General features: G+C 39.9%; 1 protein-coding gene across 2 annotated transcripts in view; it reads left to right on the forward strand.

Moving 5' to 3' along the window:
- The first annotated feature begins 1,211 nt into the window (after positions 1-1,211).
- The window catches only part of cntn5 (contactin 5), a 101,598-nt gene continuing 76,313 nt past the window's right edge, over positions 1,212-26,496 (forward strand). The window contains exon 1 of one of the 2 annotated variants that reach the window (XM_079353292.1): positions 1,212-1,589. The gene's annotated coding sequence lies outside the window, so the exon portion shown is untranslated. The remainder of the gene's footprint in view (positions 1,590-26,496) is intronic. The other variant, XM_079353293.1, reaches the window with a different exon arrangement.

Consider the following 26,496-nt stretch of genomic DNA (forward strand, 5'->3'; position numbering starts at 1 on the left):
TCACTCATTGGATTCAGCTGCGTCCAAGCAGGGAGACATCTAACAGTCTGAGGAAGCCGGCCCTCCAGGACTGGAGTTTGACAGCCCTGCTCTACAAGGTTAAAGCACGTGTTGGACAGCTAAACAAAGAATGTTAAAATTTTCAGCAAAAGTGATGACTACAAAAAAGCTTCAGAGCTTTCCTTTAAGATTGTATAACACCATCAAACTCTAATAGGCCATTAGCTTGAAAGTCGCATCATGCTTATGAGCATTTTGTCTTAGTGGGTTATCTGACATGAAGCCAAATTTGCATTATTCAATTAATGAATGCAATTCTTTGAATTCATTGGACTTGCAACCTTTACATCATTCGTTTGAAGAGTTGAAGTTTTGATGAAAGATTTGTGTATGTATTCAAATAGCCCAAGTTTAAGGTTACAATGCTTGTATGTCTGAATTTGGACCTTAGCTTTGATGTATTCAGTTAGTTGACCAAAATGAAGCCAATAGGATTCTTTTCTTTGTTTTTACACATGCACTGAATTCTAAAAAACATTCTGGTAGGGTTTCACTTTTTGAGTTGCAGTGGGAGGAGGAGGTCTCAGGAGACCGGACGTGATGTTAAAGAACCTTTAAACCAGAGACATTAGATAAAGCAGTATTTACAGTCCGATGCTGTGATGACTATTTTACTTCATGTCAATGCTAGGTTGATTGGCATATTCACAGTATCAGTGAAAAAGCAAAGACAAACAGAACATATCATAAAAAAATGTGGCTGTTTGCACTCACACAATGAAACTCACTGTAAGACCTTCTCGGGAGTTTTGTTAACATGTGCATCATTGTATTGGCTATGAGTCATTTCTGCCCACAGTTGTCACTGTATGAACTACAATGTGTAAGTAAAAGCAATGTTAATGCAATAACCTAATGACAAGCTAATAACAAAATGCAACTATATGAGCCATGAAGAAGAGATAGCCTACTGCATTCACTTTTGTCTTTGAGACTGGAAATAGGGGGAACCACATTATTGTCTCTGCACACAAATATTTGGAAATTGTTTTTTTTTTTGGCCTACTCCATTCAACAACTTGCTGAAATTAAGAAAAAAACCAATAGAACACATTTTTATCATCCCTCTCAGCGGCAGAAACTGACGCGAAGCCACTCCTTGTAACTCACTGAGAGCCACCTTTTCTTCCTCAGCTCCAGTGAGCTCGGATGCTGCGCTGCAGAGAGCCTCAGCCGGCTGCAGCGAACAGGCTGACAGACAGAGAGGAGACCAATCCTCCGTCCAGCACGACGCACAGCGGCGGCACTACTGCTCCCTGAAGTGGGAGAAAGGCTTCTGCGCTCGAGGGGCGGAGAGCACGGAAGTAAATAATCAGTTTCTTATTGTTGTCTTATTTATTTATTTATTTTTACACGAGGATGTACTGTTTACGCTGGGTAACCAGATAAAGCGGCAGAGACAAGGACCCCGGACTTGATATTCTTTGCACCGCTGCAAATCTCTGCAAGGAAGAGACACTACGGCCGTCAACCCGACGGATATCATCTGACAGAAACAAGAAAAAGTGAAGCAAAGAGCCACTTTATCCGTAAGTTCACTATTTCATTTAATTGTGTGCAATTGTTTTTTTGCTTGGGTTGTGGCGTCTCAGGAGGCACAGGCTTTAAGCATGTACATTTACATTTCAAGAGTTCTGCTGACAATAGCCTACTGGTAAAAAATAATCCTGATAAATAAAAACAGGAGCTGAACAGTTTTGGATTCATACCTTTTATTCTTTTCATAAGACTCAGTTACTAACACTGCCCTTCAGTCTGCTTCATTGTTGCACTAACTTCTGCCTTTCCCTGAAGTGTGAAATAAGTGGAAATTAAGCATGGGCTGATGGAGCTTATTAGTGCCAGGATGCAAAAAAACACAGATAGTTCTAACATTTGTTCCACCTGGAGGAAGTGATAAAATGTAAGCTGAAATAAAGGTGCCCTAAACTAAACCTTCAGCAGCATTTAAAAGGAAGAGCCGTTTTGAAATGTATTTAGAGTGAAGTGGGTTTGAGGTGTTGCTGCTTTTGATGGGAGCTCAAAGAGAGCCGTGGAAATATTTAGTGAAAGAAGATAGCTCTCCTGCAGGGGAAGAGGCAGGTCCCTTTTATTTATTTTTATTTTGGGGGGGAGTGCATCTTTAGGTTAGCAGAGCAGGGGGCTTCTAACACACCACTTACCACACAAGTAGACCCGCAGGAATTATCTAATCAGAGATATGCTAATTTCCCAAACTCTAATTCTGCTGCTTCACTGCATTTCAACGTTCAGTTTAATGCTACCATCTGACTCTGCTTGTGACAGTGGGGCTGTGCATTGTGGCTCAGGGCTGCACAGCCTCTTGTTTGATCTCATTGATTTGGCTGTACATGGGTGAAGAGAGGGGGGTATTTTCATGCTATTATGCAATGAGGAATTTCATTTCCAGTATTGTCTTGTGTATGTGAACTTCTTTTTAGTGACAGCAATTAGTAAGGTGTATGAAACAGGGCAGATGAAACAGAGTCTACAAAGGGGAAATACAGCCCTGTGAAGTGTGTCTGCTGTCAGTAAATCTCCCTTTGGCTTTTTTAAAATTATAATGCCGGTCCATTAAGAGATACTGAGAAACGTTGTCATATTATTTCAAAGCCAGTGTCTATATATGAAGTCACTTAGTGAGTCACTGAAATATTTAAAACTTCTGATGAGTTTAACCACAAATCTATAGAGATTTGCTAGGTTTCGCATGATTCACTTACTCCAACATTTGACAAGAATTATATTTAGGTTTTATGCTATCTGTGTTTAATCTATACACATTTTGAATGTTTGCATTTTATAAATATCTGAAAGTGGGACCTTGCTCTGTTTTTACATTGCAGCTGTAAGATGAGTGGAGAGGCCTGCATGTGTGTTATATTACACTGCTACAATGAAAACAAATTGAACTGAGTTATTAATGCAAACACAAACGGCATCCGAACATGACAAATGTAAATGTTGCAACGTGGCTTTGGGGCTGAAATTTCAAAAGATACATTTAAAAAGTCGACAATAAGAGGAAAAATGTGTTAATAATTTGCTGTTTAGAATAAATGTGTTTTTCTGACTTTCATGGTCAGATACTCAGAAATCTCTCGGGGCACTCGAGGAGGGCTCTGACCCCCAGGCTGAGTTACACACTGTATGGTGTAAGTGAGAGTGGGATATGCACAGAGAGAAAAAAAGCCTACTCAGTCTTTTTTTGCTTCAAGCACAATTTTGTTCACGTTCTTTGAAGGATTGTGAGTTGAGAACATCTATTTTAAACTGTTATACCACCTATCCTCTACTCCAGTTATGCTACAGTGCTGTACAGTGAATTTGACGTATGTCGTTTGCACATGGACAAAATCAATATTCAATTCTGCAGCGATGTAAAGAAACACTAGCGAATTCAGCACAATCAATTGCCGTTTTGTTTCTTAGATAAAAACTGCTCTGTTTCCTGTCAGGCTCAAACCTACTTTTTAACTAAAGGCTGGTCCAGTGTTTGACTGTCATTAATTAACAGATGCCTTTTTAAAGGTGCTTAGGATTTTTTTAAAATACAAATTACTTGAATCTAACCGGAAAACCTGTAAATCAGAGCTTAAACCATGAACCCTACGACATCATCTTACGCTGCCAGGGTTTCCTGTTTGAATTACACAGCGTCTATTTGGAGTTAATGATGGAAGCCTAACTTGAAGGCATGCTTGTGATTTTAAATGGGCCATAATTTGCCATAATGTTAATCTAGATATATATTTCATGAGACCTAATGTGCTTAAACGATTGTCATATCAGCCCACTCCAGCGCTTAGCTTAATTTCCTGAGATCATTTGAAAATGGTTCATCTCACTGAGGGAGTCAGAGTCACCAGACAGGCCTGATCAAAAGGAGCTTCACCTACACGACAGGGGAATAGATGGAGGGAACCAGCAGCTGGGCCTGTTTCACTCGGCATAAATTAGAGGTTACCCATATCCTTATTCCATGTAAACTACTTATTTGCTTGCAATACATGCTTCATAATGATGGCATCCACTTGGGGGCAGGTGTGCGATGAAATGCAAATGAGTAGATTGGCTAACCTTGATGGAAAACGGAATCAGTCTTGAAGTCACAGCTGTCCCATCATCTTAAAGGAAATAGTTATTGACACAGGGAACAGACAAGCATTTAGGGTATGGCTAATTGAAAATGACAACTCTGGCGAAAACTAGCCCTGGGAATAAAATGAAATAAAAAAATTGCATACCAGCAGTGACAACACAGAGGCCAGGGATAGAAACTGTCTCAGCTAGACAATGGCACCCAAGGGAGCCCTATTTTCACCGACAAATCTGAGACTAATAACGTGAAAAAAGGACAAAAATGTCTTGAAGATCACACTTGGTGCTTGCATGTCCCTACTGACTGTTTTTTTTTTTTTTTTGTAGGATGTGAGCAAAAATATTCAAAGTCAGGGATGAGATAGTACACTGTGCAGTAGTATATGGAGCATTGTGTTTTTTTTCTTTTTTTCTTATAGAGTGACAAAAGGAGAAGCTGTCTGCGGGAACAACCGGGCATCCTGAAATCTGTAAACAACATTTTTTATTATTTTTTTTTCCCACTGTCCAAAGAACGCAAGGGTGTAATTTTGCTCTCAAAACACAACAGTGACTAAGAATGTAGAACCGCCGCATGTTTCCACGCTCCGATCGGGGATGACGTGCATTTGTTAGATTAAAGAAAGTATTTTTAAGAAATGTGGGTGATCTTGACAGTGGCAAAGCCCGTCCTTCGCTGCCTTCCTATCTCGCACTTTGTGGGAAAAACCTGCTGGTCTATCAGAGCCTGGAAGACAAACGTCCCTCAGGACTCATCTGACAACTTAATTTATATAATTGCTTGGAAGCATCTGCGTAAGAAAGACAGACTATCAGTACCCTCCTCCACTTGTCACTGTTATGAATGACTTGGATTTGATGACCAATGAGTCAAACAGACAGATGTTGTCATGCTGAAGCATATGTGAACTATGAAATTAACACAAGTTGTTAATTTGATTACAACCAAGCTTCCCCTGTAAAGAAAAGAGTTTGTGCCTCATATCTTGGTCTCTGCGCCCTGAAACGTCTCCTGTGAAGCAACCAGCAGATTGTACAATAAATCTGTGCACCATGACAAATGTGAACACATGTGAGGCAGTAATTTAATTAACATGAGAAACACTACAGCGCCTTTCATTCTTGGTTTCTGCAGCTTTAAGGCCCATTGGCAGTTAACTGCTGATCTAAACGGCTGAAATAACTTGTTTTGGTTGGCTAATACGTCCAACAGCCTCCAGTTGTTTAATTATGCCGCCTCTTAATCGGTTTGTCTTTGTGCTGTCCTCATTGTGTTTAATTTCTGCACATCACCTGCAGAGACCCACTGGTTCTCTCTGTCTCTGATCTGTGCTTGTGAAAGGTAATTCATTGCATGTATGAAACCTCTTCAGTAGAACTGAAAACAAAAAACGAGCAGAAAACAAATAGTTCATTTGGCAGTTTTGGGGAAACAAAGTGAAACTTTAGCTTGCAGGTGATAATAAAATCCGCAGGGTAAACGTCTCCACTTCAGTCACCCAGGACTTCTTCTTTAGTTACATCACTCATGTACTGAAATAGGTGCCAGTAGGTTTAATGCGTCTTTTGAAATAGTTTGTCAGTGATGTGAACATCAAGTATTTGTAGAGATGGTACAGAGAGAGGAGTGATGATGGCGGTGGTGGGGAATGGCCTGGGGATGGAGTGTTTTTCAGTAGGCAGCTCCTGATTTTATGTGACAGTAAAGGGCCTTATCTTCCAGGGCCATGATGAAGCACAACACTCTTTGATTTTTTTTTTTTATCTTCCACACGCCTAACAATCTCATGCTCGAGAAAGATTAGTGAGAAGAAGGTGTAAAAAAGAAAAACCAAAAAAACGAACTATGCCGTTCCATGGGAGTCGAACAATGTCGAGACACAGGGTCTAAGGCGATATCTGCATCATGCTGATAGTACAAAACCAAAGATTAGCTGAAATTACAGAGCTACTTTTGACCCTTCTGGTTCATCAAAGTCAAAAAATATGGTTTGCCTGTTGGCATGAATTCATTATTTGTACATCAGTAAACAATAGTGTGTGTAGAGAAATGTGAAATGACATGTAGGCCTTTCTGCTGTAATCTGACATTACACTTATACAAACGTATGTATGTTCTTGTCCCTTAATCTGTGAAGAGACATTTTATTCCAAAATCTTTTTTTTTTTTCAGTGTAATGGCGTCTGATTTGCAGTCTCTTTTCTACTCCACATTTATTTCTGCTCCTCATTATCTTAGACAGCACATTGATCCCTTAAAGAATAAGTGTGAGGTGTTTTTTTTTTGCCCACTTAAAATTCATTGGAGCTCAAACCTTTCTTCACAAGTCTTCCTCGATTTCTGTGGTATCTTAATAAGTCAGGCCTCAGAAGACTTAAAGAGTAACTCTGGGCAATCATCAACAGTGTCGACAGAAATCAAAGGCACCTCCAGAGATCAATGACTTTTCTACTAACATTTATTATTATGCCTGATTAGGTAGAAGTCCCTTTTTACATTTTGATCTTTAACCCCAATGAAGATGCCTTAAGGCCCTGTTGGCTGACAGTCCTTTGGCTGGCTCATTAATGCAAAAGAACGCCTCAGTTTCTTGTAAAAGCAACTCTTAGAACAAATATCATGCAGCATCCTTGCAGATTATGTTTTCAATTATTTATTAGCTCTTAAAATCTGTGCTGTTGCATTATTCATATTGTTTTATTGGGATTTTTATAGGAGCCAAATCCCAAAACAAGCAAACAATATAGTGATTTTTTATAAAATAGATTTTATACATTTTGCACCAGTACTATGCATGGCCAATGAAAAGGCTGCTTTTTCAAAGAAATAACACAATTATCAGTGTGAGATTTACTGACGCCCTCAACTCACTATCCAATACGTATCATGATATTGCATTCACTTACGATTATGTCACAATTCATGAATAATGGGGTGCTGATGGTGCTGCGGTTAGTGCACACAGGCCCATTTATGGATGCTGTAGTCGTCCAAGTGGTTGGCCCAGCGGTTGGCTGGGTTCAAATCTAATGTGGAACGTAGCGCCCTTTCATGTGCTGCATCATGGTAGTTGTGCTATTTGTGAGGTTAATATCTTCCAATAGTTTCAAACAGTTTTTTCTTGTCTGCTCACCTTTCTACTACAACCATACATTGTACACCCCCCCCCCACCATGTCCGTATGTCTCTCTTCTCCAGCTACTGTCGTCGAATGAGAGAAACCATAAGTCGTTAGAGGGTCAAACAGTGCAGAGTGTTTCAAAGATTCTCAGTCTCAGCCAACTCTGTTGGACAATCTCTGTGATGCTGCCAATTCTAAATCACCACAAGCATTGTTTCCTGCATTACTGACTGTGAACAGAAGTTTCATTTCAGAGCATATTGAAAAAGATTCATGCAGATACTGACACATTTGCCAACTGATGCATCAGTCAGGCTCTAACTGTCATCGTCACCTGCAAAACAGCACCTGCTTTTGTGGCGTTATGTCTTCCTCTCTGAGGTGGGATGTAAGTGTGGACGTGTAGGATTTTGTTTGGCTCTTGAAAAGGCTGCCAACATGTTTTTCAAAGCGTTTTTGTGTTTTTGATCATGCATGCCATTTAGAGATGAACTGCTCGGTCTGTCAGAAGCAAGAGAAGTTTTTGAATCCATAAAAGTAAGCCCTGAGGTCACAATAGCGCTCAGTCGCTCTCAGATGTCTTTTAGTCAAAGCCGTCTTAGTGTCCACTCACTCCTGCACACAGGGATGTCTCTTACAAGCCAGTGGGCACTTTTGAAAACACATTAAAAGAGGAGGAGGAGAGTTTTAGGGTCACCTTTCTTACACTACTAAGTCATGCATCCTGCAGGCTCGTGATTAGTTGCTGCGTTCCACTCTCATGCCTCCTTTCTCCCGAGAGACGAGATGTGTATGGAGGTATCTGTCGGAATACAACTTACAGGGCTGCTCTGCTTAGCTGTGCCTGTGCAGTACTTCCCTGCTCATTGTCCTGTGACAAACACCACATTCATTCTACTCATGTGAGGTACATGTAGAATCACTCCCTCTCTGTCGCTCTGACATAAAGTTGCTCGTATGAAGCCGTAATGATTGATGTTTAGTGATTTTATGCAAGCGCTGGCTTCCTGATGCAAATCTTGATCTTATACATGAACTATAAACACAGTAAATGAACATCTTCAGTGTATCCTACCAACATTAACCATCATATTCTGCAGAGAACATCCGGATACAGAGAGCATGCTTTAACAAATGTAGGACTTAATACCAGCAAAATGTCCCCAAGACGTTCGGATTATGTGAAGCATCATTAGGCATTGGGATGAGACAGAGGCACTGATGCATTTTAAAGGAAATAAAGTAGAGAGGGATTCTCACTAAGGCTTCTATTTAAAGCTCTTATTGAGTGTTGAATACTGATGTTTGGTTTTTGCACAATCTCTTGATAAGGTGTGGAGAGCATCATGGCTGCAGTGATTATGATTTGAAACAAGCTACCGTCGTTTACCGTCGTTTTGTGTTGTGCAGCGATTTGTTCACGTTTGACTTGTGAATTCACGTGTCACCGTTTAAACCGGCCAAATAAGGTCTCTTAAAATGAGGAGCTCTGCGTAAAACGTTTTCAGCGACCTGTGGGCAAAGAGTGAGGGGCTCCTGGGTTGTCTCATTTTCCAGCAGTCTGGTCGATCAATAAATGTAATATCCAATACAATGGGAGGTTAATGGAAGAAGTAACTGCATGACAGAACAATATTGTTAGCAAATATGTAAAGTGAAATATTGAAAAGCAGCCTCAAGCTATTAAAAATAAACGGTCAGGAAAGAATGGTCTTAAATATATATTTTGTAGTGACTATGATTTAATTCATCCACAGTTTTTAATCTCTGAGCTCCAAATGATCAGCAAATTGAGACTTTTAGGTTTAAACTTGATCAGCTACTTAATTTGTCAGCTGCATTGCTAAAGAACATGGAGATGGTAAATGGACTTGAACATGTGTAGCGCTCAAAGCTCTGTTATATCACAACTCACGCCTTCATATTTGCACTAAGCGTCCGTCAGTATTACATGCTGACGAAGCAGTGGGAGCAACTTGGGGTTAATGGTCTTCCCCAAGCACACATTGGGCATGTAGCTGCTGGAGCTGGGGATTGAGAGATGACCAACTCTATCACTGAGCAGAACGACAAATTCAATTCATCTGCTGGGTTTGATGAAAGTGAGAAGATCCGTGGAATGGTTTGACACGGTTTGAAGGATCATCCTTTTCTTGTCACTTTGTCAATAATGGCTCAACTATTTGCTGTTAATTATTCTGGATTTGACAACATATAGCTAAAACAACCTTCTAGAGGTTTTTGTAAACAAGCACACTGATGTTCACATTCAGTCTCAGGCCCTGTTACAATATCAGCTCTTCCAATCCAAGGTCTTCCTCGAAATGTGCACGAGTTGAAAGTGCACTTGGGGGCCTAAGTGCTCCAGGGACCAAAGCTGTTAAGAGCACAATTGGGACAGTTCTGTGTGCATCACTTATTACCTCACTTCAGTTTTGGCTCAGCAGAAGAAACAATAGTAACATCCCCACAAATGTGTCTGTCAGATAACTTACTGATAACCCTCGTTCTATTCTCCATCATCTGTCTTCTCAGCTACACTGTATGATCAGAGGAGAGTTTTCTAAACTTCCATCGAATAAATTTGTATTATTAAAAAAAACGTCATTTGTCCCCGGGGTGGTTGTCAAAGACATGAGCACTGATCGATGGTGAGATGTGTGCTGGAACACACATGATGGAAAACTAATACATTGGCTTTCTCAGGTGTATGAATATACACACAAAGACCTTTATTGTCATAGCAACAACATCCCCCTGTATTAAAGTACATTTTAATAAACAGTAGTCTCCATTCACGTGTCAGGTCATCAATATGCACAACTAGCAATTCATCAATTATTTGATGATGACATTTAACTTTAATAAGGTTGGAATCATTACAGAAATTATTTTCCTTCGTGTCTAAACTAACACAATAAATTTTATTCAATAATTGATCAACTTTATACATTTCCTTCATACAGCAGTGATGGTTTTAGGAGGGGATTCAAAGTTGCATTTAGCCAAATGTTGTGGATGTTTGAAACAGCCAGACGAAGACCTCAACCTTTAAAACTGTGTGAATATGTGAATGTGTTTAATGTTACCAGCATCCTGGTTTGTGTTATGGTAATCCTGTTCTCTTACCATTGTATCCCTTATTAACAGGTCAGTCAGCATTGACTAATCAATATTAATAAAGGTCAGACATTAATGTCTTGGGTTTTTCTTAATTTCGATTAATTGCATACAATTTTGTCCCTTGAGGCCAAGCTAAGCTGAGCCTCTACACGTCTTCTTGTAGTCACATCGATGGAGCAGAACAACACTGCTGCATCCTCGAATGTCTCATTTCACTTCAAAAAACTATCCACCTTATGACACCAACATTTTACCCTCTTTACCGTTCCTTTTAGCTGTGATCTACCAACAGATCCTTGTTGTGTTTCAATATAAAAAGCGGGGTTGAATTCAAACAGGAAGTAAATAACTCTCACTTTAAGGCTGTACAAAAATACTAAATAAAAGCCTAAGACAAAAAAGCGTGATTAAAAATATGATTGATCGCGACGAACTGAAATTCAGCTATTATGATTTTAAAGAAATAATTGTTTGACAGCCTTACTTTTTAATGATTCACCGTTACTTTACTTTATCATTTATCTCTTATTTGTTTATTACAATTAATGAACATTAATTAAAGGAATCATGTTAAAATGAAATCTCCAGTGTAGCGGCTGATGTTCGTCAGCGAGTAGCTTCACAACAAATAGATGAAGGTGCTTGATCACCAAGGGAACTAGGCAGGGGTATCACATTCAAATGAATTGAGATTTAATGAGATCTATAGATCATTGGCACAGTTGTGCCATGGGATTGTGTTGCGCTGCACTGGGACTGAGCATGTGACACATTCATATATACCTTTTCAGTCGGTGGCTGCTGTGCTCCACTATTCATCTGTGATTCTAAAAAAGTGACCACATGTTCAAAATGCCGTCCCTGTCACAACAACCCTGACACAATCGTGTAAAGAGCTTTTTTCAGAGGATGAACAGAGATTGCAGGGTTTTCCAAAAGCACCTTTACTGCCAGCTTTAACTCTATGGACCATGCTATAGTTACCATAGCAACTTGTGCCTCTTGATTTGAGCAGGAGAAATCAGGTCACATTATGGATATGTTGGATGCGACCTTTGCTTAGATTCAAACCTAATAGTTGCTTTTTCTCTCCAACCTGCCGCACACTGCACATCTCTGTTGCTTTCTGTAACCGCATGCTTGCAGTCACACAACAATTCAAATGAAAGCATGCATTTTAATCAGCATCAAAAGTGTCCTGGCTAATTGACAGGAATTGTACCCTCAAAGCACATACTTTCCAAAGACCATCTGTCCTTTCATTTTTCCCTCTTTGTCTCCTGTGTGTCATCTGGAGGTATCTCGGTGTGCTGGTACATACACTAATTATACAGAGGTGCGTGTCAGATATGTTGTTGATGATGATATAACATGTAGGAAAGAAGTATTCTGAAAAGCAGCTTGTTTTTTTTCCAACAGATAGATTTCTGAACTTGCAACTCGAGTGTAAAGCTGACAGTGTTGCTGTGCAATTATCTGTTGTGTGAAGTCATCTGTTTTTCTTACTTGCTCTTAGCAGAAAAGCAATGTTGGGAACAAAGGCATTAATAGCTGTGTTTTTTGTCTTCTCGGTCGTACCGGCGAGTTTTGCTTTGCAGCTGTCGAATCTTCTGTTCCATGATTCTTTTGTTTGTTTTCCATCCTGTTAGTGCTAAACCAGCCAACTATCACAATAAAACATCAGTGTTACCTTTTTTTTTTTTTTAGCCCATTTGGATTCAGATAAATTCTTTGTAAGTATCAACTGTTTGCGTGTGTGTGTGTGTGTGTGTGTGTGTGTGTGTGTGTGTGTGTGTGTGTGTGTGTGTGTGTGTGTTGTTAACAGTGTTAGATTCATGCGTGTTAACTGTCCTGACCTGCTGGCTGTAGAGATCCAACGAAGAGCCTGGAGAGAAACGGTCCCCTCATGTGCCAGATCACATACTCATTAAATCTCAATTTCAGAAGAGCTCATTTAAAGCACAATTGTGTGACACACACACACAAGCTGTGCTCCGTCGTTTCCTGTGAATGGGGACAAATTGAAGTGTGGCGCTTCAGGTGCTCAGGACTGGTTATGTTTGTGTGTGTCTGCAGCAACCTTATGATTCTGCAGGCATTCAGTGTGTGCACATGAGCTAGATGCATGTAAATGTATTCCATGTGATACTTCAGCTACTGTACACGTTTGTGTGTACTCTCATTGTGCACATTACAGGATCTGCTCGATTATTTAGTGTAAAGCTTCCTATAGCATGGTCAGTTTTTGCGGTTGTTTTAAAAAAAATCATTAATTAATTGATGTTCTTAAAGCAAAATTATTGTCTTCAACCTTTGAATAACCCAATGCTTTTAGGGGTGGTGCTCTTTGCCATACTCAAATGTCACGCTGGAAATGAGTTTGATCTGTGTTTGAGGAACCATTTTAAACTAAGTGATTCAGAGGTGTTTAGATATCAGGTTTGGATTCTTGCAGTGTTTCTGCAATGCATAATCTACAAATTCGGCGCGGCCTTTTTGTTGACCTTGGCCCTCGAAAGCCTATCGGGATCCAAAAAATTCCCCTTATTGCGTGACCTACCTGCACCCAATTATCTGACCTGAGACCTGGAATAAAGCAAAACCTTGAAAAAAGACTTCAGTCAGCTTTTTGAAGGATTAGAATCCTGAAGCACTGTGGCACCATTAAACCATCGCTTATCGTTTACGGCTGACCGTTTTCGCGAAGACATGAGCATTATGATAAACACATAAATAATTGAACTGTATATTTAATCAGACCTGGCTCTGTTCTTGACAGGCTCATTATTTGTGAGTCGTCTGATGTGTGAGCTGCCCTTTGATTTCCTGTAATGCAACACCTCTAAACAGCCGAGTTGGGAAATATTTGTACTGACATGAAGTCTCTGACGTCTCGTGCCATTTCTCACCGTCCTATGAAAGGGGTCAGCTACCCCACGATGACCTCATTGGGATCTTGATGGAAAGCTCAGGACCAGTTTGTCAAATTTCAGTACTTTTACAGCAGGGGATTTTCTCCAACAATACACAGTATGAGGTATAAAGCACCTGAGAGTGAGAGAAACAAATAGCATGGAAACACATTCATGTTGAGCTTGGACAGAGTTTGAAGGTTTGTCAGGTGTTTGGAGGTGTGGTCCTGCTCCCGAACTTAGTTAACTAAGTGGACATACAATTAAGTTTTTACACTCTTGTTTTCTGCAAACGCGGGTTTACCTGCTAACTGTCGTCTGCTCCTTCTGTCACATAGTAGCACTCCTCCCATGGAGGAGTTGTGTGTTTGTCAAGCTGAGGTTTATATTACGATGGCGTTCTATGCTATTCTATAGTAATCTGAATTTTGGATCTAAAATGTGAACAGAATAAACTAAATATTCAAACTATAAAACAATATGAAATATGTACAAAATAGTAATGAACAGCTGTACAATTGTAATTGTAATTCATATCGTTTAACATCATTCTTTTTAATTGTATCACTATTTGTTCTTGTTGCCGCCATTTGTCCGTCTTTCAAATACGTAAATGATTGCTTTATATCATATCTCTCTTAATGCTTTAAATGCTCTAGTGTAGTCTAATTGCCTTGCCTTTTTGTGCAAAAGATGGCACTATAAAATGCAATAAGAAACTGTTCCTTGTGAAAACTCATTATGAACACACTCGTACTACTGCATTTGTTGGTGTGCTATGGATGCAAGATTTGTGTTTAGGATGGTCTGATCAAATCACATGCCTCTTAAGTCATGTCTTGTTGAATAATTTATGTTGAATCAAAGTAAACCTGCCCGAATGTCCAATAATTTCAATTCTAATCTGTTTGTGACGTTTTTCAGTTAACAGCTGTGTTTTTGCGCCGTGAAATAGTTTTATCAGAATATATTACTGTTGGAGTTCAAACAGAAGGTGCACCTTCTGTTTATCTCCCTGAAAATAGTAAATATCACATGTTCAAGGAGCCCTTAGGAGAGATGCAACACTCAGAGAAGTGGGAGCCAGAGCGAGTAAGTGACAAACAATAGAAGAGCAGGTGGTGCAACCTCTCAGCCAGGGGCACATTTTTCACTTCACTCAAGAGACCCCGCGTGCACACACACACGGGAAATATTTTGGTGCAAACCTTAACATGAAGAGAACTCAAAATTTCTGTTAAACCAAGGCCGGTTTAACATGAACTCATGAAAGTGAATGAAGATAGCGATCAAATAGTTGACGCATCTGTAACTGAGCTGTAAGTCTTATTTATGACGCCATTAAAGGGGCTGATCTAAACTCTGATTGTCAAGGCTGAATGGTATGCTGGGAGGGAAGAGTAACGGCCGGTCTGATCTAACAAGGAGCACCAAACAATCACAGATCATTTATCATTTATCAGAGAAAATCACCACTGAAGGACGGACATTTGTAGTTCTGATCATTTAGAATCACAGAACAATGACACAGTCATCAAAAAGTTATTTTTACAACATAGAATGAAACATTTTGAGCACAAAGTTTTTTTATTATTATTATTTTTTTAAATAATGTAGTGATTGTCTTCTTGATGAATCTGTGCTGGAAATAACTGGAGGTAAACACATTTCATTGAAAGAGCTGAAGCGTTTTACTGTGGTGACCTGATGTGCTTCTGCACTGATAGTGATCCACTAGAATGGCATCTATAAAAAGAAAGGCCACTTCAGATGGACTCCTGCTTATCACCTGCTCATTCTTAAGACTGTCAGTGTAATCCTTTTATCACTTTCACACCTTCGACGTGTTCCCCTGTAGACAGCGTCTGTTCAACTGTCTCACACGTGTCAGATGTTTCTCCACCAGCGATCAGATGAACAGATGATTCAGAGGGGACAGATTGATCAGTGAAATTAATTATTAGTCACCTTTTTTTAAATAGGTGGAATGTAGTCAAAATAATTATCAAAAAACATGATCCGAATGTTTTGCTGGCCACCGTCCTCCATTTTCTTGAAATGCATCAGCTTTTTATCATGATGGAGAAAAGCTGTTGAAAAGTGGCACTGCCTGTCATGACCACGCAATGACACGTTCAAGACAACCAGTGAGCAGCGGCGTTGCACATCAATACATCTTGGATTCTTGCAGTGTTTCCGCATCGTAAAGCAAACCCAGAAGAGCCCTGTCAGCCCTGGCCCATGTGGGATTAGTACAGTTCTGTCAAATAATCCAATGCTCAACCATGTAGAGTTCAGGAAGTGAAAAATACATCTTCAGTTCAATTCTTAATCTGACTGTTAGCCAGGGAAGATCTCAACCAGAGTGATGTTTTCAAACCGTCTCTACGCAGTAATGAGTATACTGCAGCAGCAGCAGGTCACGTTTGAAGCGGTGAAGAGACAATGGCACCAACAGCTCTGTGTACACCCTGACGAGATAAAGAGGTGCTTATTTTGTTAGTACTTCTCATGTGCATGAAACCTGTTTGAACAATGAGCATCAAAATAACGCTCAAAAGTAAAATAAAACACCAAGGTCTCTGGCAGCCACTTCCACAAAGAGCAGAGAACACCCAGTATTTTGTATCTAAGAGGTTAAAAGCTGAAGAATCTCTGCTATATCTGTGGTGATGAAGTTGATATCCAACAGTGTATTTTGGAAAGGCAGACTTTAAGAGAAGCTCGACAACCAAGGTTGGCGGTAACACGATTTTCCTGACCTCTTTTTGAGCTGTACCACTCCTCCCTATAAAAAGATAGGGCAGGTGTTTGTGCCCTGTGCAGCTCCTTGGGGGAATGATATTGTAACAGCATGGCCTTTCCTGTGGTGAGACTCTATCCGGGCTTCCAGTGAGGCCAGAGACCTTGTAGGGATTTTAATCGCCAATACAGTGAATTATTTATAAAGTTCACCGTTGTTTTTTACGATATCATTCAACATTTGCCCTCTCAAATTTGCTTTAAGAAGACTTATTTTTATCAACTGTAGATAATTCTTTTTAACTGTGTGAGTTTGCCAAAGGACTAAATAAGAAGCAGGGCAGATGTCGGGTGATTGCTTTCGGAAGATTGTTTTAATGGAAGAAAGAAAAATTTGTCTTACATTTTACAACAGAATGCCATGCCAGTGATGTTTGGAAAAAAAAGATTTCTATCTGCAAATTACTGCACATCATGCATAAAAGAAGCTGTTCTTTTCCCTCTGGTGTTTCTGTGAGTTCTACAGCAGCAACAACATTTCTCTTCCTTAAATGACAAATCTCCACAATAACAAAGCAAGCCCTGATATTTGGTGGAAACGTTGTTATGTGGCGTCTGCTTTTAAAGGGGAGATAACTGAGGAAAAAAACACGTTGCTGCCCTGCCATAACAAAATGGAGTGGGTTGGGTGTAGCAGCATGACTCAGACAGAGTCTGAGTTACAGAGAAACTTTTCATCCAAGGATTATTGATCTGTTTCAGGATTCTTTTAGTGCACTTCGAGTAAAGATAAAGACAATTGTCAGTTTTAAACATTTTATCGTGCATGTAAAGTATAGCCGACTTAGGGATATTCCAACCCCTACTTGAGCAAGTTAAACTGCCTAAAGATGATTCCCACAGGGGTTCACCTCTTCAGTTTCCACAGTTGTGTCTTGGGCGGAAGATGAATCAAATAAATCACAGAGTTGTAGTATTAATCAGCTGCATTCTTTGGAAACTTGCATGGCTCATTGTCCATTTACTTTATATTTGACATCACATTCTATATCAGAATCAGAATTGTTTTTGTTTTTTTTGCCAAGTACATTTACTTATACAAGGAATTTGTCTTGGTGTATTTTTTATTAACAGCTTAATTAGCCTTATGTTTTATTTTGAAAGAACTTCTACGGTATGTTGTAGGGTCGTCATGGTGCCAGAATCTTTAGCTTTGATGATCAAACGTAACAGTATCACAGTAAAAAAAAAAAAAAACTGCTCCTCGGCACCCATTACCAGTAAATTTCTTTAAATGTTCAAAAACCTGCACAAGGCCGAAATACGTTGGTAATGTTTTGGTACTAAAACATTGCCCATAAATTAGTGTGATTTCTGTTTTCTTGTCTTTCAGAGACATGAATGAAACTCTTGCTGTTTGCCTCTTAGTATTGTAGTTGAAAAATCCCCCACAGATCTGTTTGATTTCTAACTCAAAGCTGCTCTGACATACAAAAAAAAAATTTCTCGAGTCATTTTGGCATTTCATCAAGAGGCAACATTTTCACGAATGTCTGAAAACAGAGCAGAGGAGCGGACACTGTCTAAATTGCAGATAAAGCTTCTGCACTTTTTCTATAAATAAAATCAAGAAATTAACCAATTTTATGTTCTTCTATTTCATTACATATTAATATTTTGATTTTAACCAATATGAAATTGAATTTTAAAATGGTGGTATCATGACAACTTTTAGTAATGTTTGAATTTGTTTAGATTTTCCAGGGAGCCTTTTGTAAAATCTGGCCAGGGACAATATGTACAGATTTTAAAAAAATATGAATTATCCCTGTAAAGTAAAATAAATGAAAAAAAAAAACAACAGCTCTGGTATAAAGACCTCAGTTGGAGAATTGGGATCATTCATTTTCTGGGCTCATGGCTCTGTAGGCTTAAGTACCCATATGGTGCTTGCAGTTTGCTTGTCAAAGGCGGGATACTTGTGCCCCTGTTGCACCTCGTGTGCCATGTGTAATGCACAGTTGCAGAATGGTGAGAAGTTGTTTCACCCCACATCTGGGGATGTGCTTTGTTGGAGCTAGCGAGGCGAAACAGTCCTGTGTGTGTGTCTGTGTGTGTCTGTGTGTGTGTGTGTGTGTGTGTGTGTGTGTGTGAAGCTCCCACTGTGCTCACATGCCGTATCTCATGTGAAACAAATGCTGAAATGAAATGCCAATTGAGACAATGGGAACAAATATGCCGTTACGGATATGAAAACTTGTTTCTTTAATAAACAAAGTCAAAGGAGAGGCAGAGGTAGACTGTTTGTGTTCTGGCATTTCTTATAAGACAGGAAAGCAGAACACATTAAGAAGAAAAAGAAAACGTTTAAAAAAAAACAATAAAAAAGATTATAAGATTATTTCTATGCCTCTTTTCGACCTTTAAGAGGCTTCAAGATCGTGTGTGCTACCCCTGCAACCACCTCTACGTCAGGTCTGTGGAGTTCCCTGTGGCCTCCAACATTAAACTGTCCTGACATCCTTGTTATTTTGAAAATAAGGCAGTAAAAAATGGAAGAGAGGGCTGAGAGGAGACACTTGGGCAGGGTGTTTCATTAAGAATAAATCATGTTTTACCTTTTTTAAGGATATTACGTTTTTGTCCAGTTTCATTTGAGTGAGATGACCTTGTGAATGTAGCAGCGTGATGACGGGACCAGTGACATTTAAAATTGGCGAGCTCAGATTTTCCTCTCAACAGGGAGTTCTGACAGTTCTTTGTTCTTTGAAAAGTTTTAAATGTTGAAACTGCTGTTTGATCGAGGACAACACTGTGCTGCATTTCATTGTGATATATTGACATTCTACGCCATAGTTTTAAGATCAGCCGCTATGCACAGCCTGAAATATATTGTCCTGCATTTACAAAATCATTGAATTTCTCATTGTGTTTGTCACATGGATTCATCAATCGCTTCATAAACACACAAACTAACAGTTTGCCCTTCCCATGATCCCCATCAGCTGCAGAGATGATAAACACTTTTGGTGGCTCACTCCTCCCTCTGTCCATGAATGACTGTCATTTCGGGAGTCTCAGTGTGCATCGCTGCATTGATTCTTGAAACAATGATTGATTCTAATGTCTGACAGTGCATTTCTTTTGTGTATAGGTCTGTGCGATATGCCTTGTTTTTACTGCAGTGACAATCTGCACGATCAATAATCTGCAGACTGCACGGCCAGTGTAAAATCATTTCTAAATCATAAGAAAAAAATTGTTTCAATTCTTAGTAGCAGACACGTTTAAATAAAGAATAATGTATCTGTTCTTGCATTCCTTCTTAACCTATTTTTTGAGTCAGCTTGCCCTGAATTCCCGCACATGTATATTGGCTGCTTCTAACCGAGCGCCCTGTTCTTTTGGCTTTGAAGTGTCCTCGTGTTCTTACACTTGCTCTCCTTTGAGGGACCCATAAGCATTTCAGGCACATACAGTATATAATGTTCCTTCTCTCATCACAGCATCCGTCACAGGCTGCACATGTAATTTTACTACTGTGAAAGGTGCTCGCTCCACTCAGGTGTGCTCTATCTTGCGCTGAAGACAATAATTGCCTGTGCTGCTCTTCCCTTAGGTAATTGTCTTTTGATTGAGGTCATCAGGACAATTAAAACCATTGAGGGGTGAAAAGTGGCAGCAGGAGACCTGAGACAGCTATACCATGTGGTAGAAAGGATGAACTGAACGTACAGAAGAGATAATTGCACGTCAGGAGGCTCACTGAAGTCAGGGTAGGACACTGTAACAGCTTTGTGTTCCACATGTTAACCGTGTGTCCTTTAGCTTTTAACTCTCTTTTGAAGGAAGCTGCAGGGTTTCATCTGTGATCAAAGCATTCCCATGCATTTCCCATTACTGGATTATTCAAGTAGTCTTTGTTGACATCAGTATTCACATTCCAACCAATCTCAACATTTCACTACTGCAGTAGCACACATCGTTTTGGGCTACAATGATTCAACTTAGTTAGTATTGAATGCACCATGTCAGCTGTGACCAGGAAAAGTGATGTCTGGAAGCAATTTGACCAAAAAGACAACAAGATGTATGTAGGCCAAGATATATGTAAATGATATATATGATATAATTATAGCAAATACACTGTTGAATGGTTAACCACATGAGCATAAAGGACAGGAAGAAACCAGGCAGCCTTGTGTTGAATCCTCTGCTAGCCCTGTTAGCGCACGTCGTTGTGATGGCACCAGAGCACAGAGGATCAGTTTCCTAATAACCGACATAGTGATGTGCTCCTATGAATTTTGGTGGAAGAATTAGGTGAGTGAGTGGCTTCTGTTAAGTCAGAGTAAACCGTCAAGAGTGATAAAGATATAGACGGAAAGTGCAGCAGAATTTATGGCTGATTTGCAATGTGCTGACAAAGTGGTGATGTGTTATACAGACTCGTGGACAGTAACAGGGCTTTTTACACTTTGAGAAAACTCCTCCTGATATTTGCAGGAGGAGCAGTATGTGTGAACGCAAACAGCCAAATTCGTCACTCGGACTCAATATTGTTTCCATATGTTTTCAGGAGAATTCACCTTGAGCGAGCGAGTGGGAGCAGTGACGTTGATGTCCTTTGAATGAAGCGCACGTCAAAATGATCTCTGTAAACGTATTTAGACTGCATTATATTTTCTTTCCAGCAGTATGTTCGTCTCCACTCTTTTTCTTCATAACTCTGTTGCTTCGTCCACTTCTTCCATCTCGTTTTTTTTTTATGTCATCCCACCTCCTGTTTGACAGGGATAGTCATCCGCTTTGAGGTGCATGTGAACCGCCAGGTCAGGAGAATTTCCGATGCAGTCCTCCGGAAACTATTTTGATATTTTCAGGAGCGCAGATTCAGTTCAATTGCAAAAACTTTATTTGTCCCCAGGGGGCAATTTAAAAACAGCTAGTGTCTAGCAAATAGTAGTGTTTGTCAGGGAGGTTCATGTCAGGCGTGTTTTTTAATGGTAAAAAACCCCAATATGCCTCTTATGTTCAGTATCATGGTCCAAATTATTATGATTTTAATCTGGGTTGTGATGGCCCTCTAACAAAAAATACGGAGCTTCTTTCTTGACCTAAACAATACTGTCACCCAGCAGTAATGAAGACATCCGCTTTGTTTTGCAAAATGTGGAAAATACCAATTACTGTAGTTGTGTCAGTCTGGGGACATTTCTGGGGATTATTTATATCCCTACAAAAAAGTTCATGACGGCTTGTCAGACAGGACTGAGACATGACTCTTTGTGTTGCTGTGGGGCCCCTTAGACAAATCATTGTAATTTAGAGGAATGCTGCTTCTTAGAATAAAGACACATCATTCAGCCAAGTTTTGTCAAAATCGGGTCAGTAGTTTCTGGGATGTCGCTTGTGACGAAGGAGATAGAGGCAGATAAACTGTTCAAGTAATGAATAGGAAACTGTTTGGAGCATTCACACATCGTTTGTTGCGACTGGAACAGTCAGATGAATGTCAGGTATGATGCTCTCATCTCCGAGAATCCCTCATGTATTGTGTGACAATCACTTCTTCTTTTTTCTTTATCTACACCAACCAGTCTCTACGATTGTGCACCAATGAAGCGTGGGCAGCACAAAGTTGTCTTTTCTGTCCATGTGTGGGAGATTCTGGTGAAGCTCTACCACTGCACCAACAAGTCTGAGGGTGTATGAGTAACATTTCCTGGGCTGAAATTTTTGTCCTTTTCATGTGGTGATTACTTTTTTGCAAGGCTACTAAAAATAACTTTAATTGTATCTTGTTGCAGAAATCGTCCAGCTTACACTTTCACTTCAAACTTGGAGGTTTTGAGGCATTTTGACACAAACGTTGAGACATTCTTTCCAGCTGGAAGGAAAATTGAGCATCAAAAGTGGCATGGAGCTGATGCATGAATACAGCTCATATAGGCTTTAGGACATGGCACTGACGCTTAGAATACACACATTTCATTACCCATTTGGACAACCATCAGTAGCCTTAATTTCATCGAGTTCATCCTGGAGTTTGATTGATACAGTTTGAAGTGTTATAGTATGTCTTTAAAATCACTGGAGGATTGTTCCGAGAGACTTAATGACTACAGAGTGGAACATGTTGTCTCTCGTGGGAATGCTGCTGATAGCCCTTATTGTTCCATTCATGCATTGCAAGCATCTCAGCTTCATTCAAGATAATGACCGGCTGATAAGGTTCTTGTTAGACTTGAAGATGCTGTTAAAATACTTTTTTTTCTGTACGTAATGTTGAGGATGATGGGTAAGGAAAATAGGGACATATTGGCAGCTATGATATGAAAAGAGTTTTAAATTAGGGGACATAGCTTTGTGCAATCACGGAGAAGAGTTTTCTGGATTCCTGATATTTTTTCTTGTAAGTGAAGAAAGCTCCCTGCTTGATATGCTAGAGCCCATCGCATAGACGTGACATTTCAAGAGGAAGGACAATTGAAACACATCTCTTAGCTCATTTGAACAACAGACACAAAGAAGTAAGAAAACAATTCATTAAAAAAAGAAAGACAACAGATTATCAAGTCCGATAGATCCTGCAGGTTCTCAGTGTTTCTCCTTGGAGCCCCCTACTTGAATCTTAAAAAAAGCCGAGCCCCCCCCTCAGGATCCACACGGCGATGCTGTCAAAAATAGACCTGAGATCTTGGAGTCGGAGGTTGGGAACCCTTTCTGTATAGAATTTAAAGTCTCTACACAGTGAAAGAAAGTGTTTCTAAGACACATGAACATGTTGTCCATCAAGTATTAAAACACAAAGCCTCTCTTTACAATAAAAACATCCATCAGCCATCTTTGTGTAGAAGTCAGTCGCAGTGATAAAGATGACCTGGTTGTCGTTTCTATGTTCCACAAACTATCTTGAGGACAAGTTTCACTTTCACTCAATTTGCATTCTATTCTTTCACATTATTTCAGGCAATTCAGTGCCTACAAACACAGTGCCTCCTTAAGCCATAAATCTAAGCTGGAAGCCTTGAATCGTGATGTCATCAGGTGACCTTTTTGGAGCTGATCCAGTGAAACTGCATTAATGAATGACGCTGTGGGCTCAGAGGATTTTCGTGTTAAATTTTGCATCCAAATGAGTTTTCTCTGAATGTGGGGCTTTCAGCTGTGATTCAGAAAATGTCCCCATGTCCCAGTGAAAATCTCTGTGGGTGCTGTTACACAGTCCCTGGAGTTTTGTCATTATTTACTGTCTATGAAGCAGCTCCAGGATTTGTCTGTGAATGACATCATCAGTACAGTTTGTCTCTCTGCTTTTCAAGGGGACTCAGTGTGCATTCTTCAACTGTGTGGAGTTCAATGACATGTGTATGTCCCTTTAAATAGTCAGAAACTTAAATTCAAGCGTCAACCATCAATAGTGAGAAGTTAAAAGCCTTTTTCAGACATCAAGTTAATCTACGACTATTACACATCTTTATATGTCCTTATTAAGTGCATGTATCCCTTAAGACCTTGTAACAAGATCTCCATAGCTCCTGTGCATGTCTAACAAGTCAAATGAGAATATATATATAGTATTTTGTCAGAGAAAATATGACTTAATAGTCATTCTTGTGTCGATCCAAAGCTGCTCTCGTGCTGTACAACAGGATGCTTGTGATGGTAATTAAATAAAAATGCTATCCTGTCAAAATGCATCTGCTCCCCTGTTTCAAAGCAAGTACATAAGCTTGTAATGGATTATTCCCGCAGACAAAAATAAAGATTTTCTGGTTGTATATCTGCTGGGTAAATGGAGTTCATTCATATTACATTACGTGTATCTGAGCCATATCAGCGGAAGCAGGACTGTAAGTGACTGGATGAGCTTCATGATGATTTCCTGATTTTACCTTTTTCAAACTCTGACCTGAATTTCCTGAAAGTCTTTGGAAGCGAGCCATTATGTAAAAAGAAATCACCAAGATGGAGGACAGACCCAACATGAACATGATGGCTCGAACCAATGCTGTTCATAATTTGAAATAATAACGTATTTACAACATACACGAAAGAGTGGAAAATAACTGAGTGGTTAGCAGGATAACATTGGGATGAAGATCGCACAGATTGCAGAATACAACGTCATCATCACCGCTCCCACTTGCTCAAGGGGAATTTTTCCAGAAAAATCCCTGCTGCTTTCACACCCCCCCCAAACGTGAGAACAATTGACAAAAATGGTGGATCGAATCAGGGTGCTGTTTGTAATCGCATCACATTCAGCTCACCCCCCAAAAAAATCTAATAAAGGAAAAAGCATCCTATGCAGATCTATTTATTGATCTTTGTGTGCAGAATGAAACACTTTTATGTCTTTGCATTCATAACGTTATGTTTCTGTCAAACTTTCTGTCTGCTTTCTGCTTTTTTTCCGCTCACTTTAAAGAAGCAAAGTTTCCATAGGCTAATTCATTATTGAACGAAAGAATGAGTTCTAAAGATAGCATCTTGTAAACATGAGATTAAATGTTGTATGAGTCATTCCCACTGCTCTGCTTCGTGTACAGTAGAAGGCAGTTCCAGGAAAATTGCAGATTGAAATGTAATGTTCTATAGATGTTTGCATTAATGCAGCACCCCCACAGGTCTGTGTGGTCCCGCTGCAGGATTAAGAGGAGATGGTAGTTTTTAAAAACCGTAATGATGCTGTGCATGTATGAATGCAGTTGACATGGAGATAGTGGATCACTTGTGAGCTGAACCATAGTCAGGAAAAAAGATGAGATTTCTGACATTGGAGTCTTTGAGGAGTCTATTGGCCGGAGCTTAAGAACCGATGGTAAAAATCAGAATGTAATTTATTGCTGCTGCAGACAGGACCCGTTCTGAAAGTGGGTGAACACTGACACTTCCAACAGATAGGCTGCGTTGCACGCACCAGCTGCTTCTTCAACACCTTTGATGGCTTTATAAATGCTGTTTACCTCATCCGTAGGCTCCATGCCATTTCTTAACAGACAGCTCATCACCATGAGTGACAAGTGAGGGAGTGGGAGCCTGACCGACTGAGGGGGCTGATAGTTGGACAATTGATACACGTTCAATCTGAAAAGAACATTGCGTTAATACTATTTGAACCTTTTTGGAATCTAGTATGAATCTTCCTTTATGTGCAGTTTCTTTCCTTTTACTCACACAGCTATTTAGTCGTTCCCTACTGAAGTTTGAGTGCTGGCCACTGGGATGTTTGTTGGCACAAATGGAGGTAAAGTGCTCAAGGGCATGCTCAGTCGTGTCTGCTGAGGGGAATCAATTCAATAGAATTTAGTCAACCACAGAGTTTACTTCAGCCATATTTACTCTGCCAGTCAAGGCTCTGAAAATGGTGAAATTACAATCAAAAGCCCACTTCTCCAACCTTCTGCAGCACCCGCTCCTGCATCATGTTGCCTCTTCTTGCTACTTTTTATTTAGAGCTTGCTTTAACATACTGAAGCTAAAGGCTAATCTGTGGAAGATTTCCCTCTAACAAAGGGCTTGTTTTGGTCAAAGGAGGGAAACTGTGGTGAGATAATCCCCTTATTATCATCTTTAAACATAGTCCCCTTGTACTGGGATTAAAACCTCCCGTGTGTGTAACGAGACTCGTTCTAAAGAGCTTAGGAGCTTGTGTAGGATGAAATACAGAATTCCCAAAGTGTTTGCGATCCTCCTTAACTCAACATTACAAAAAGTTACCATGAGTATATGTTACAATAATGCCAACATGGCACAAAAAATACAAAACTGTTAATTTGGCTGCATAGTTGAATCCTTTTGAAATTTATCTTGACTTCCAATTTAATTCAAAAATTGTGCTTGTTGTTTCATAGAGGTCAGCCTTTCATGAAGGTCAAACCAATCCAAGACAAAGAAGCTAAATATACCCCTGAAGTAGTCACTTGTAACTGAGAGAACTGACTTCAGATTTTGTGTATCAAGTTGTCAGGCTCCCCGAGGATGCAGTTTCTATAAAATAAAAGACGTCTCCTTTGTTGTGCTTTACTGCGGAATGCTTGTGTTCACTCCACAGCCGTTTAAAGAGAGTAAGTCAGCTTTAACAAAGTCTGGAGTCAGCAGAGTAACTTAAGAGAGAAAAGCACTCCAGGTCTTGTTTGAGCATGATGACATGTACAATTGCTTGAACACTTACAGATGAAAGTGTATGGGAGAGAGGGGTTACAAAGACCAACTATGGTCCAGGTCCAAGTGTCACTGTAAAAATGAAGCTTTTGAAGTAGGTCAAGGTATGCTTGCGGGCGGCTCTCCAAATGAACTCCAACACTACTCTGGCATGTGGTGCCACTGTGTCCTTTTCTCTCCTGGTCTGTGTCCACCTACGGTGAATGCTTATTGATCTTTATGTTAAAAAACGTTCAAGCTGCACAGTATTTGAGCATCCACTGCAT

The sequence above is a fragment of the Symphodus melops genome, assembly GCF_947650265.1.
Source record: "Symphodus melops genome assembly, chromosome: 10".
Lineage (NCBI taxonomy): Eukaryota > Metazoa > Chordata > Actinopteri > Labriformes > Labridae > Symphodus > Symphodus melops.